Source organism: Thermobia domestica, chromosome 5, assembly GCF_964235325.1.
Source record: "Thermobia domestica chromosome 5, izTheDome1.hap1.1, whole genome shotgun sequence".
In the NCBI taxonomy this organism is placed as follows: domain Eukaryota; kingdom Metazoa; phylum Arthropoda; class Insecta; order Zygentoma; family Lepismatidae; genus Thermobia; species Thermobia domestica.
Genome location: NC_137458.1, coordinates 241337384 through 241350498, shown reverse-complemented (window position 1 = coordinate 241350498; position 13115 = coordinate 241337384). Strand labels below are relative to the sequence as shown.

At 38.3% G+C, this 13115-nt stretch overlaps 1 protein-coding gene across 2 annotated transcripts in view; it reads left to right on the top strand.

Annotated features, from left to right (window-relative positions):
• LOC145686494 (guided entry of tail-anchored proteins factor 1) overlaps positions 1 to 13115 on the top strand; it is an 82389-nt gene that overhangs the window by 46332 nt on the left and 22942 nt on the right. The window lies entirely within an intron of this gene.

Below are 13115 nucleotides of genomic sequence, written 5' to 3'. Positions count from 1 at the left end.
TTCTAATTTCTCTTTCCCAATAATTCTATTTTTTTTTCGAAAATCTATACTAACAATGTAATCTAACCTAATGTGAATAGAAACTACAGTAACAGTTTTTAGAAAAGAAATACCTGGGCCCCTTCTGCTAAACATTATCTTGAAAAGTTTATGATTTCAAGTTATACAATTTCGTACTAAAGGAACTTCAGGTGATTACCGGTCCAGCGAAGATTTACAATACTAGCATATATATATAGATTCGGTTGATAGATACTTTTTCAGTTTTTCTACCAAATTTTGACACATTTCTTACATTTTTATGTTAGCTTAGAGCTTTGTATTACTTTTAGCAGAGCATGCACTGCATGAGGAGCTTCATTACTACTTGAAGATTTACTTTAGGAGGACTCAGTATAAATACAGTGGGACTATGGCATAATAACTAGTGCATAAAACACGAACCAACTTTTGCTAGTTAGGCACTAGAGAGCACAAATGCTATCTAACCGAGTCGGAGCAGGAGGGCAACGGGGGACCCGAGCAGTAGCGAGGGGTGCGTCCATAGGGGGCAGGCGCGTCTGGTATATGCATAAACAAAGATAATGGAAAAGCACACTTACACATACAATACATTCACTATCACTTAAAATTCATTTCAATATGTTGTGCACTGACCTTAATTACTTAAATTCTTTCACGAAAAATATTTGACATCGTATTTTACCAAATTTTCTACTTGGTAAAACAGTCTGCTCCAGTGAACCTTGGAAACTTTTTATGGGTGCAGATTAACTTTAGAAGTGCTTAACCGTTAGGGATATATATAGGTAAAATTCCACGCAAACGCAAGGCTGCACACCCATTGCGTACAAATTTATAATAGACTTGTGGACATATGTCATAAAAGCGCCAACCAAGGTCTGCTAGCAGGCCAAGGATTGTATCTAACATGCATAACGGCAGGGCGAAACTGGTGGACCTTCACGTTATCGGGTGTGCGTCCATTGGGAGCAAACATAAAGCGATGGTGGGTATGCGCGTAAGCTAATAGTGCAAAAACCAATCAGCATGTGCTAGGTGGCCTCTGAAAGCAAGAATTGTATCGTCCGGGTGGGGGGCAGGACAAAGCTGATAAACCTGCGCGATAGCGTTGGAGTTCGTCCGTAGGAAGCAAACGCAAAGTGACAGTGAGTATACATGTAAACGAATGTAATGCAAAATACACCAACTACCCTGTGTTAGGTAGTCACTAAAAGCAAGAGGAGTTTGCTTACAAAATTGAAGGTTTGATATCCCATCTCATCATAGTCTTTTTTTTTCCTTCTTTTCTTTTACAGAAAGATCTAACTTACGCTTTACTTAACCTGGTATGTCCTCGCGTAGCGTAATCACCTTTGATACGAGCGATCCGAGTTTGATTCCCACTGGAGACAGTCGAAAAATAGTAAGAGCTTTTTCAGTGAGAGGTGTTTCCTGGGTTTCTTTCGTTTATACTAAGCAAATACCGGGATGGTACCTAACAATGATCCCATTCTTCTTCCTTCCTTCCTCAATTCCCCAGGTAGAGTGATTCGAGGGACGTCATCCCTCTTGTTTACGTAATGGACTTAGATAGCCTGTAGGTGCCAGTAATAAAAATATAATTCCTAACCTAAGCTAATATAGCCTGATAATTCTAGACATTATCTGTCAGATTCGTCGTTATTCAAAATTACAGCATTTACATAAATAATTTTGGCAGTCTACGCGTACTTGCCTCTCCGACACTTTTAACGTTGCGCACACTGCTTTCAGTTTCTCATACTCTACATAATAGATTCCTTGTAGAAGATTATATGGTTACCACCTTTCATTTTCCTGCCCTTGTTTCTCTGTAAGTAAGTATGTATGCATTTCACATGTAAGATCCCACATATTTTAATTACTTACTGTACCCAATACTCTATCAAAATAATATTACATATTTTCTAAATGTGTAATAATATTACTATATAAAATCTAAAATTGAAAGTGACTATGTTTGTGATTCCTAATCTCTTGAACCACCTGACTGATCTCAATCAAATTTTCAACGTAGATGAGTTTCGACCCTGGAATGTTTTTTTATCGTTTCACTTTGATGGAGCAATGTAGGGTTGGGGAGGGGGGAGATATACAAAAATCAATGTAAATAAAAATAAAAGTGACTATGTTCGTGAGTTAATAACTCTTGAACCACCAGACCGATATGAATCAAATTTTCAGCAGGGATAAGGTTCAAATCTGGAAAGTTTTTTCTCATTTAAATAAAAATAAAAGTGACTATGTTCGTGAGTTAATAACTCTTGAACCACCAGACCGATATGAATCAAATTTTCAGCATGGATAAGGTTCAAGTCTGGAAAGTTTTTTGTCATTTCACTTTGACGGTAGCAGGGCGTCATTTCAGACTTTGCTTGAGGGAGGCAAGAACACCACCGACATAAGACTTTAACGTTTTGTACTAGTATATTAGTAGACAATCGATTAAAGTATATATATTCCTCAAACTCTTGGGGGAGTGGGGTGCAATTGCGTCCCTGGACTGCAGGGCTTCAACCAAATCGACCAAATTTCAACATAGATGAGGTTGGGACCTGACATGGTTTTTATCATATCACTTTGACGGTACAACTTAGGGTTGGGAGGGGGCGCGGTGCCTCAGTGGTAGAGCGATCACCTCCGGTGCTTGGGGTCCCTGGTTCGATCCCAGCTTGCGCCGTGTGGACTTTGTGGTGGACAAACATCGTGCTCGTGAGTTTTCTCGGGGTTCTCCCGTTTCCTCCCACTTTCTTCGTTTCATCATTTCATTCATTTCCCATCATCACCGTCTCCTTCGGCCTAACCTGCATAATCGTGGGACGTAAAACTCAAAGATTTCATTTCATTTTTTAGGATTGGGAAATGATATATAAAAATAAATCAAACTTAAAAATTCTTAAACTACCCGACCGCTCTCGATCAAATTTTCAGCATAGATTAAGTTTGGGCCTGGAAAATTTTTTATAATTTCACATTGACGGGAGAACCTAGGAGAAGGGGAGGGGAGGGGGAGTTATATATACTACGGCCGCTGTATCTCTGGCTCTGACAGCTATGCGAAAAAGAAAGCGAGGGTTGATACTACATTGATACACCCTCATAAGGACCAATGAGTGACCGAGTTGTCACCGCTCTGACATGGAAACAAGTCGTTGTTGCCGCTTCGTGTTCTCCCTTTTGTTTGTGCATAGTTGAGTGAAAAGTGCTTTGAGATTGTGTTTGGTTATTGCGACTTTATGTTTTTTTCTTTTCTTTTTGTGTGTTTGGGTGTGTTGTTAAGAAATTGTAATTACGTAGTGACAATGGCTAGTTCTTCAAAACCGAAGGCAAAAAAAAAAAAAAAAAAAAAAAAAAAAAAAAAAAAAAAAAAATAGGAGTGTATAAAGGACAAAGCCGAGAATTGATATACAGACTTCATGAATATTTCGAGAAAGAGCGCGATAATGGTGGCCCTCTTCTCCCTGTGACGAGAGTGGTGGACAGAGTGGCTGACGCCCTTCGTGTGGGAAAGTCTACTGTTAAGAACATAACAAAAGATACTGTTAAGAACATAACAAAAGATACTGTTAAGAACATAACAAAAGAAAAATGTCCCGAAGAACTGAATTCTCCCTCGGCAGTTTTGGTTACTCCAGGCAAAAAAAGAAATCGGCCCAATGTTAAAACGTCTCTAGATCGTTTCCAGAATGACGCAATAAGGCAACACATTTATCAATATTATATAAGGAAAGAATTCCCGACTCGCGGTAAGCTTCTGAAGTCCTTGAAAGAAGCAGGGCTTTTCGAGGGAGGGAAAATAAGCTTGAGTGTTGTGTTAAGGCAAATTGGTTTTAGGTGAAAGAAATTCTCTGGAAGAAAAGTTCTTATGGAAAGAAGCAATATTGTTGCGGCTCGATGCAAATTTCTGAGAGTGATGATGAAAATGAACCGGAAACCTTAGTATGGTTGGACGAAACATGGGTGAACGCAGGACACACGAGAAGCAGTGCGTGGACAGACGATACATCCGAAGGGACAATGAAGACACCTATTGGCAAGGGAAGTCGACTTATTTTGCTTCATGCCGGGACTGTGCGCGGATTTGTACCTGAGGCAATGTTGCTTTTTAAATCAAAGAGCACTCGTGATTATCATGAGGAAATGAATACCACAACTTTCAAAGACTGGTTTGTTAATAGTCTACTTCCAAATATTAACGAGAATTCCGTAATCGTGCTTGATAACGCGGCCTATCATTCCGTTCGAACGAATAAACCTCCAAATACGAACAGCAAAAAGGAGGACATGATAAGGTGGCTTGAAAAAAATAATGTTCCTGGAGTATCACCAGATATGAAAAAAGCCGAATTAATAGCATTATTAAAAGTCTATAAACCAAGACAGCCATCATATGAAATCGATGGAATTGCTGAGGCTCACGGGCATACAGTTATTCGACTTCCACCATATCATTGCCATTTTAACCCAATTGAGTTAATTTGGGCTCAAGTTAAAGGTTATGTGGCTCAACATAATAAAACTTTTTATGTAAATGACGTGAAAAATTTAGTAATAGAGGCGATTGAGAAAGTGTCCCCGAATAATTGGAAAAACGCCGTTGAACATACGTGGAAAATTATGCAGCAAGCTTGGGAAGCTGAAGGTGTCTTCGAACAAACTGTAGAAGATTTAATCATAACATTGGGTGATGGTGACGATAGCAGCGACGACAGTGACGATGAAGAAGATATTTCGGCAGTTAACTCTGACGAATTATTTCAAGACTGTGGAGTTCAACCTATCGATAGTGACGAATACATGTAAGCAGCGAAGGTACAGCTCATGCAAATAGACGTGAACAGTAAGCTGCGCGAGAAGGGAACGTAGGAGGAGCGAACAGTATAGTGGTGTGGGGCACGATCGAAGGGAAAGACCACGTAGCGAGAGCAATAAGATTGTTTCAAGAAGGAAGGCTGCAGTGGTACCAGCTCTGTTAAGGCAGAATTTGTCAAAAAAAAATTGTGCTCTGAAATAACAAACGACAATCAAAGTATGAACGGAAAAAAAAAGACTTGAAATGTTTACTTGTATAGGAAGACGGAAGAGAAAATATGACTCAAGGAATTGATCCGTGAACACGTGTTTCATAAATACAAAGGTGCCATTTGTTCTGACAACTACGTCATATTTTTTGTCCAAGTTGATAAGCTGTGACAGGAACAGCACCGCGTGAGGCTATTTTGGCTATCTCCCTCTCCATCCACCCCGAGCATTCCGTCATATAACAACTCTAAAACTTCCGTAACTAAAATTAATGCTTGGATACAGAAGAAAGAAAAAAGGCTGTTAGAAATAGTCTTCGGTGTTCAGCAGTAGGTCAAGAACAGATGCTATGTTGTGAATTTAAAAAGACGAAGTTAAAAATGTACTGTAGAAGAGTACTTTTGTCCTCTCCTATTTTATTCGCAGGAAGTAACCAAATAAAAAAGTAAGTTACAGCTTACATCTCCCAGAATTTAAATTTATTTTATTACCTTTAGACAATTATGGCTCAGGAAGGGACAGAGCTTGGGAAGGTTGTGGGGCAGATCCTATTATGAAAATACAGTCTCGGCATTTGCCTAGCGGGACTAGGGAAAACCTTCATTCAGGATGGTCGGCAGCGGGATTGGAATCCACGCACCTCCCCATTGCCGCTCCGAAGTCTGCGACAATATCACTTGGACTACCGTGGCTAGGTAGGACTCCCAGAAGTATTGACACATTTCAATAGAGGGTGTCCAAAATGTGTTGACCTTTAAAGAAGTTAAGAAACTGCAGTAAGGTTGAGTTATGCAAGTGCTATTCAACCACACCGGCTTCAGCCAAAGTTGCCTCAATAACATAAATAAATTGATCTCAATTGAATAAAACCACACTTCAGCAAACTATCGTAGGCCTATGACAAAGATAAGGGTTAATATCAATTAAACTTACCTTGTTAAGAAAGTGCTGTTTCCTCCATACATTTTTCTCTTCTGACAACTCGCTGTGGTTTTATTGGATAACAAAAGAAATATAGGCCTAATTGTTTTGTATTCCAAAATATGAAAAGATAAATAACACACACACACACACAGTTACTAAAGTGAAACAATCACAAGGAAGAAAACTCACATCACAGTTATAACAATTGTAAATACCACACTGGAACTATTCACTCACTATCGCTGTCTACGTCTATGGGATGAATACCCGACATTGTCACACCGGAAGTTTCCCCCCCATCACCACCCTCATCACCACTGTCAGTCGAACTATTATCGCTGTCACTCATATCCGAATCAGTGTCTTCTCCAACATTAACGATTATTTCTTCCATCCCTTGATCCAACAAACCCTCTCTTCTAAAATATGCTTCCTCAATAGCCTTAACATGGTCACACTTTCGTTTCCACTCTTCCTTTGAAATTGACGCAAATTTCTCATCTGCCAGCTTCATCACATCATCTAATTTAAAAGTTGTGTTCTTGTTTGCAATCCAGTTTTTTGCATCTGCCCAGATCAATTCTATTGGGTTTAATTCTGGATGATAAGGCGGTAAACGGAGAACTGTGTGGCCATGTTCAGATAGAATAGTATCTATTTTGTAGGTGCGATGGACTGGTTTATTTGCTTTGATTATTGTGTACAACTGTGGTTTCAACATGTCTTCACTGAAAGGAATGCCTTTTTCAGTAAGCCAGGATACCATTGTCTTTCGAGTTGAATTGGAATTAGGAGGAGGATTGACTTGTTTATTATGGTATGGAGCGTTATCAATGACGACTACACTTCGAGGTGGTAAATTGGGAATTAATTTTTCTTTCAACCACTTTTCATAATTTTGATAATCCATATCATGATGGTAATCCCCAGTTTTCTGGCCAGATTTGAATCTTACATACGCGTTTGGCACAAAACCTTCTTCGCTACTGGCGTGAATGATTATTATTCTCTTCCCCTTCGAAATCGGGGAGAATAATCCATGTAATGATTCATCGCTCCAGCCATAAGGTGACGTGTGCGACGCATGTACGTAAGTCTCATCCATGTATATAATAGGGCGAGAATCATTTCTGTATTTCCTTATGCTTCGCAAAAAGGAAATTCTTTGTGTCCGGATATTGCTTTGTTCAATTAAAACTCGTCTATTGTTTCTAGTTTTTTTCCATTTAAATCCAAGAGTAAGGAGTATCTTCCTAAGTGTGTTGAGGCTGCCATCGAAATTTATGGACTGGGTTAATTTAGAGTGGACTTTTTTAAGAGTTGGCCTTTGCTTTTCTGTTATATAAAAATCATTTACTGTTCGACGCACAACAGATTCATTGAAGTCATCTAGTTCCGCTTTCCTTGATCTTCTGGGCCTTTCTTTATGCGGTGTTGTGAATGACGCAGATGCACCCGACTCGATACTTGCCAATTCATTTTTTATCCGACGTACTGAACTTAGGGACACGCCAGTTGCTGTGGAAACTCTCTCTAAAACAGAACTTAATTTAATAGCAAGAGCTCCCCGCTCAGCTTCCGTTTTCATGAACTTATACACGTTCGCAACCACCTCCCGCGTTTGGCTGTGCAGTACTTTACCCTTGAGTTTACTTTTTACTGGTGCCATCACTGTATGGTTGGCAACACCGGGCAAAACCGATCTACACGCGACACCGCACGATACGCACCGTTTCAATGCTTATAACCGACTGACCAACACACCCCTTTCTTTCTTATCCCTCCGTGATAGACTCCTCCAATTCTACTGCGCATATTGTTTACACTGTTCACGTCTAAATGCATGAGCTGTATGTCAATTTACTCGATTACTTTATGTTTAATTCGGGCTATTTTTAGTTTGTTTCCTTACACGGAAGGTTTTAAAAATCCATGAAAATTCAGCATTTATTAAGCAATTCATTTCGGTTGTATTTGTTCGCTTTTTCTGTTTATTCTTAGCGTGTGCGGTTAAACCCACGACAAATTGGCAACATTGTTTTGTCCACGTGCAGAAGTGTCAGGGCCAGAGACATAGCGGCCATAGTATAGATATATATGTAAGACTTAAAAACTCTTGAACCACCCCACCTATTACGATCAAATTTTCAACATAGATGAGGTTCAGGCGTGGGATGATTTTTATTATATCACTTTGACGGTGCAACTTAGGTGAGGGGAGGGAGAAAAACAATTAAAAATGGTCGAAAATGACCGATATTAGTGTCGAATCCATAGGTTTCGGGGTCATTGAGACAAAAAGTGACATATCCGATCCTGTTTAAATCCAAATTCAGCGCCGCAACTTGGGGGAGGGAGAGGAAAGATATATATATGTAAATGACCGAAAATGACCAATATTAGTGTCGAATCCATAGGTTTCGGGGTTGCTGAGTTGAACAGTGACACATTGTATGCTGTTTAAATCGAAATTCAGCCACGCAGCATAGGGGAGGAAGGGGGGAGGAAATATAAAAATGATCGAAAATGAGCGATATGAGAGAGCTCTTTAGTAGTGGAAAAAAGTAACTGACTAACGGAACATATTACTGTTTTTTTCTTAATTTAACCCAGCAAAGCGAGTAATTGTTGCTAATGATAAATAATATTTATAATTTGTAATTAAAATAATATTGCAATATAAAAACAGTTAGGAAGTTTAACTTTGCAAGAATTCGTTTTTTGGGTAGATTGTGTTCTGTATGTGCCCAGTAGGTTTACATTCAAGAAGTATTTTCCGCTACTTTAGAACACAGAATGTTACGTTGTAATAGATTGGTAGGTTCAGTTCTGTTAGGATAGTTTGTATAATTGATTAGTTTCCTACTACCGTACATACTTATTTTTAAGAAATATATTATTTTCGATTTCCGTTGGACAGTACGGATCAGCAACAAACAAAACATAAATAATTACGACAAAAGATTGTTTTCAATAGTCGATCTGCCACATTCAAATTGTTTAGATTAATAGGCCGTAGATAAAGAAATTCTACATAAATAGGCAGTTCAACAGAAGGTATCTTTCCAACTATGAACCATTGTACTAAAAGTACAAATTTTGTTTATAAAGTGCTTGATCTTAATGTAACTTTCTTTGTGAATAAAGCCAGAGTTTAACTGACCGAAACTGTCCAGTAAATATTCTTACAGAGGCAATCAACGGAATTAACTGTTTCACTTTTGATTAAAAATACGTCAATTTCAATCTGTAAGTAAATTTTGAAATTAATAAATTACGGTATTGATCTTTCACATCCACCTTGAAAAAGTTCTGCTTGGCTAATGTCTAAAAGATTGTGCTATACACAAATATACATAAAAATACCTATGTAGTCTTTGTCTATTATCTTTGTAGAGTTCTCTCGTCTTGGTCTCTGTACATCATCCCTCTTGATTTGCCGCAGTCGGAAAGCTACAACCATGCCTCTTCCAATGTTGCAACGCCCCGCCACGTTTGGTTTGTAACATGCTGCTCGTACTCTTCCAAGCGGTACACTTGCGTTCCCATTGTTACATTTGCCGATTTAATTGCAGCTCAACGACTGTCCTGTTTCAATTTAATTACTTCAAAATAGGACAACAGTCTTAACCATATTTAGATTTGAGCAGTAATATTTGTGTATTTCTATAGTAATATATTGTGGCTATGTAGTTGCAACTTTAATTTCATTGTTTCAATTTAGTTATTTGAAAATGGATAATGATTATACCTGAACATGAACATGTTTTGCTGTTTATCATTAGGACAAGGGACGGAAACATTTAGATTTGAGCATTAATATTTGTGTAAGCGTAAGTTGGCTCGGTAAACCTAAAAAAGAAGTTAAATGTAAAAATTAAAACTTTTAATTAAAGCACAACTTTAATAACCTCTAGCGTACAGCGCGCCGAAAGCTTGGTAGAAACAGCTAGTGTAGATAATAAACTGAGTAGACTCAAAGGAAGAAAACATAATGTGAACCCAAAGAACTGAATGCCAATATAGGGTCCGCTGTAACTCAGTGGTAGAGGGTTCCTCGATTTGATCATAGCTTGCGTCAAGTGAATACTGAGGTGTATGAAGACCATATGCGTGGGTTTTCTCCAGATTCTCTTATTTCTTCCACTTTCTTCATTCGATCGTGTCATTCATTATTATCATCACCATCTTCCTTAGACTAGAAGCATAATTCTGGGATATTAAACTAATCTTAATAAATAAATATATAGACCCTTCCCGTGGGAGAGCACAGAAGATTTAATTTCACGATAATTCACTTTTGTTAATCATTCGTTTCCTTTAGTGTAAAGAACATAATCGTAGGATATGGTAAACTAATATTTCGTTTCATTTTTAATACATAAAACAAAATAAGTATTAATATAGTTTATGATCCATATAATATACTTCTGTGTATTTCATAATACTGAAGCACCTTCAATTCAGAGTGAATCCCACTACATAACATACTTGCTATTAATGTAGATGGTATTAAACAGTAGATAAATGGACAAGTCTTATGTAGCATTGTTATTAATCGTTGTTATTTGCAATCTTACAAATAACTTGTTACTTACTGGCAGATTGTTACCAGTCTCCAATGAAGACACTATATTTTCAGATATTTTTTTTGTTTATGGTGAATCCTCTGGTGCATGTGGTCCTTGATTCGATCCCAGCTCGCGCCAAGTGAGCTTTGTGATGGACAAAACCCGTGTGCGTGGGTTTTCTCGGGGTTTCCTTCCACTTTTGTTCCACCATTCCTTCATTTTTCCTCATCACCGTCTCCTTTAGCCTAGCTGACATAACCATGGGACGTAAAACTTATGGTGAAAATATCTTTATTTTTTCATTTAATAAGTAGAGCGAAACTTCGTTTCCTTGTTCAACTGTGAATTTTAATACTAGTAAATAGATACAGTAAATATCCATGTTTAAGAATGCTCTAGTACTTGCACACAGGGTATTTGCCAGAAACTTTCTTCAGGACACATTACAAATTTAGCATAACCTTGGCAAAGGATTGCATTATTTGCTTTAGTTCTGATTAGGAGAAAAGAAAAATATTTTCCTTCACTTTTATTTGCTATTATATGAACACATTTTGTTATTCTCATTCTCACAGACATAAACTTGCCCTCATACATATTTTCTGTTCTACCAAACTTGCACCACGTTCATTCATTCTTTACGTATCTTTATACGGTGAGGTTGCTTTAACGAGATGTTGCAAGCTTTATCTATCAGTTCATTTAGCCTTTGTTTTTCTTCTTCAGAACCGGAGTGAATATGACCCCTGTTCTACCATACAGGGACCTTCTGTACATACTTTCATTAAATTTGCTTACACGTTAACAACTAAGTTTTCATCGTTCTGAATATACGCGTAACACTTTGTTCATTGTAGAAAGTGAACACACTACTTAAACGGCGAGTTTCGTGCCAGCTACCAGAAAAGTATCACCAGGAGATTATTTACTAGGCTATATTTTACACTTACGGCACCGATGATAGTAATAATATAAAAATTGTACGCACACCCCTTTGGGGGGTATCAACCTGTTTTGCCAGGGAGGATATCGCCTATCACAGGGAGGGTGTAAAAAATTCCCTGCTTACACACTAATTTTTAGAAAAGAGATGGAGAGTGATCAAATACTCCCAAAAAACCTCTCTAAATATGATTGTGCAAGTACCGGAGGTTCTGAAAGATGGATATTTGGATAGTTCATATACTAGTTTCTAAGGATGTTTTGACCCAACTACGATTACGGTAGTCCTGTAATATTGAAACTATGGACCTTTAAAGTTCATTTTTTCACGCACCCTATAACTTCGAAACTTTGCATTTTCGGCCACAGGCCCTAGGAACTTTTTTCTTATTTTGATGTGAGGAATCTATTCACAAAATATTGTGATACATTTTTGTAACACCCTGTATATATCTATATCTATCTATCTATATCTATATATCGGGTGTTCTAAAAATGTAGCCCACGGACCACACAGCCCTATTCTACAGGCTAAAATAAAGTGAAAATGTTATATGATGGTATGCCCTCCGGGACCTCCATCAGCCATTATGGGCCATCAAAATTTCACTATGTGGCAACGTCGCAGATTAACTTGGAACAATTAGCATTGCTCTACGAATACATCAAGCAGTTAAATAGGTTGCTTCACTAATAAGTGATGCTAATGTCAGTCTATATCAAGGATCTTATAAAATAGAGGATCTGCCCTTACAACAAAATCTTGAAGCCAAACGTCACAGTTTCGCCACCCCTACTCTGCCCACTCCGCCCAATAGGATCGCAATGTTTTGAGCCAACAATCATGGCGGAAAGGAAAGTAGCCAATCAGACGATGTCAGAAACGGGAGTAGCCAATCAGATGTGCCGATGCTCGGTTGTTTTTTGGCTTCATCGATTTAATAGGATGAAGATACATATGGGCAGATCTTCTATTTATAACATCCTTGGTCTATATCGACTTTAGCTGCCATCTGGAAAAAATCTATGTAACTATTTTATAGATTGGTAGATCTACTCAATGGTTCTTTATTTGCGACGTTGTCACATGTGCAATCCGTGTTTCGTGGTCCATGGGCGCACCAATGAAGCGCGGGAGACTTTCTTCAGTGTAGATGTAGAAAGAATGACCTCAACTGTGTTGCCAATTTGTCATTCAGTCGTTTGGTCGTGACGAGTGAAGATCGTAGGCTACTTAGAGTGGCCAGCAAGACAGAGCACAGCGAAGTCCGTGAAATAATTAATTGTGGCAACTTATTCCTCCTTTTTCGAGGAAGATATGGAAAACACACATCAACAGTAGCGCCAGAAGGGGCACAGATGAAATAGAAACTCTTTATCATAGTTTTGTTACAGCGTTACATGGCAATTATTCTGCACAGGTGCGGCAGATTTTCTGCGTTCACATCGCAGATCGCGGCATGTTCTGCTATGGGGTTAACAAACCTCCAAGATAATAATAAAAGTCGAACACTCACGAAAAGCATCCGAGTAAAAATTAAGTGCAAACTGTTTCAGCAATAAATTCTCGCCACTTTCAATGAACTTTTTTTTTAATTTTTTTTTTTTTTTTCA